The sequence below is a fragment of the Megascapheus bottae genome, chromosome 15 (assembly GCF_031878675.1).
Source record: "Megascapheus bottae isolate mThoBot1 chromosome 15, mThoBot2.hap1, whole genome shotgun sequence".
NCBI classification, from domain to species: Eukaryota; Metazoa; Chordata; class Mammalia; order Rodentia; family Geomyidae; genus Megascapheus; species Megascapheus bottae.
This window is the reverse complement of record NC_143523.1, coordinates 2,181,205-2,183,908: the sequence shown is the minus strand read 5'-3', so window position 1 is coordinate 2,183,908 and position 2,704 is coordinate 2,181,205. Positions and strand designations below refer to the sequence as shown.

General features: G+C 36.8%; 1 non-coding gene across 1 annotated transcript; it reads right to left on the bottom strand.

Moving 5' to 3' along the window:
* Positions 1-988: 988 nt before the first annotated feature.
* LOC150053669 (U6 spliceosomal RNA) lies at positions 989-1,096 on the bottom strand. The gene has a single exon (XR_016537980.1). It is a non-coding gene; the product is annotated as a U6 spliceosomal RNA (small nuclear RNA).
* Between the last annotated feature and the right edge of the window lie 1,608 nt (positions 1,097-2,704).

The window sequence follows — 2,704 nt, the reverse complement described above, 5'->3', positions numbered from 1 at the left end:
CCACCTATAATTGGGGGCTCGGGAAGATGGCACTGGCTGTCCACATGGAAGAGAAAGCTTTAGCAAATATAAATCAAATGATTATGTTGTGATACGAGGAACGCTCTTCTGAATAAATGCAAATGTTAATTTTTTACATATAACTTGTTTGAAAACATGGATAAAAATTTTGCTAAAGTAAATATACACTGAAAAGTAAAAAAATAGAATCTATGTTAGAAATGTTACTTGTTTTAGAAAAAAGAATGTAAGAATATACAAATAAAGATAAAGAAAACTGTAATATGAATGAAGACACTAGAAAAATGCCAAAAATGAACAGAATTTTATTTTTGATGTCATCTTAGCCACAAATTTTTAAAAGTTGCATAAAATTAAGTTAACTAGAGTATTACAAATATATTACATTTTACCCATGAATTCAACATAGTACTAAACAAAAATAGGAACAGGTCATTAATTAGGATAATCTTTTTTTATTTTTTGCTAGTCCTGGGGCTTGAACTCCGGGCCTGGGCACCGTCTCTGAGCTTCTTTTGCTCAAGGCAAGAACTCTATGACTTGAGCCACTTCTAGCTTTTTTGAGTCGTCTATTGGAGATAAATATATATATATATATATATATATATATATATATATATATATATATCACAGATTTTCCTGCCCAGAGTGCCTTCAAACTGTGATCCTCAGCTCTCAGCCTCTTGATAGCTAGGATTATATGTGAGCTATCAGTGCCCAGTGTAGCTGGGTTAATTTGAAAGGACATTGCGTGTTAAATGTAAATACAATTGCTTTAATGAAAGTTAACTTGGGTTTTTTAATGGAGCTGTTTATGGGACCGGGTCTTTTTGCTCCTTATTGTACCAGCTCAAGCGGTCTTCCTTCTTCCTCAGGGCCACGTCCTTCAGGGACTACAGGCAGACACAACCATACTAACCTAATGCTTTTTTGTTCCAGAGTGAAAATTCCAAGTGCCTATTACAGAAAAACCAGTGAACACATGGTGAATTTGTGTCATCCTTGTGCAGGGCCCATGCCACCCTCTCTCTGTATTGTTCCAGGTTCAGCAAGTCTGCTGTCGAAGTGGGCACAGTCATCTCTGTGTTTAGGGGTCTAGATTATAAGCACTGTCCACCCATTTCCCCGTGGGGTTAGCCTTTCCCGAAGATCTGTGCTTCTATCCAGTCTCATTTCCTCTTGCTTCGAGAACTTCCTTGAACATTTCTTACCTGGCAGTTTTGCTGGTTGATAATAGTCTTCCTGTTTGCATGCCTCACGAACTACTTTGCTTTCATATTCGGAAGTCTGTGAGCTGAGTAAGAGATTTTACATTGACAGTGATTTTCCCCCAGTAGTCTAAAGCCTCGACCCTGTCTTTCAGCTTGCCTGGCAGCTAATGAGATAGCTACTTTATCTTCAGTTTTTCTTCTGGAAGTAATTTGACTCCCTTTTCTCTGGCTGCTTTTACAATTTTCTTCCTTATCATTGACTTTGATTATAATATAATTTTGTATATTTTTCTTCATGTTTACTGTGCTGGAGGTTTGTTGAGTATTTTCATTTTGTTTTGTTTTTATGTGAGACCAGGACTTGATGCTTTCACTCACTGGCCAGTTTGATGGCTTGTGGTATTCTTTTGTCTGAAACTGAACTTCCAAATCTTACTTATATTATTATACTTACTTATACTTATACTTACTTATACTATTATAATAACCATGACACCTCTTTGCTTCAATATTGGCTTTTGGGAGACAAATGTGGGCAAATGTATGTTAAAGTTTTTTTTCAAACTTTATTTTTTATTGTCAGGGTAATGTATAAAGGGGTTACAGTTACATTCTCACACATGGATATCCCTTCTCATGTTTTTGTCCCCATTTCCCTCCTCCTACACTTCTCAAACATCTTGTTTTCCCCCCTTCCCTTTTCAAATTTCAAATAAACAAATAAAAGCATATACAATATACTAGGTAACAAAGTCAGATATGAGAAAGGGAAAAAACAGAGAAGAAAAATAGCATAGTACATTAAGAATAACAATCCCACAAGATAAAGCTCTTGTTTCCATATCCTAGAGATCCTTGCATTTAGTCTCATCCTATATGACCTTAGGTTTCTAGGTTTTGCGCTATTGTAATCTTCTGCTTGGAGAGTCCTACATGTGTACTAATTATTACCAATGAGGGAAACCATTGAGCCTCTGTTCCTTTGGGTCTGACTTACTTTACTTAATATGTTTTTTTTCTAAGTCTTTCCATTTCCTTATAAACGGGGCGATGTCATTCTTTCTGACAGCAGCATAGAATTCCATTGTGTACAAATATCACATCTTCTTGATCCAATCATCTACTGAGGGGCATCTGGGTTGGTTCACTATCTTTGCTATGGTAAATAATATTGCAGTGAACATGGTTGTGCTAGTGGATTTAGTATGTCCTTGTTCCTGGACGACTGGGTAAATGCCAAGGAGTGGGATTGCTGGGTCATAGGGGAGCCCTATGTTTAGTATGTTATGGAGTCGCCATACTGCTTTCCATAGTGGTTGAACGAGTTTATACTCCCACCAACAGTGGAGTAGCGATCCCTTCTGGCCACATCCTATGTTAAGGGAAAAAGTATAAATTCAGGAATGAGGTTTCCAGTGTTTGTGGATATATTTGCTTCCTACTTTATATTTTAAATGAAAGCTCGGCCCATG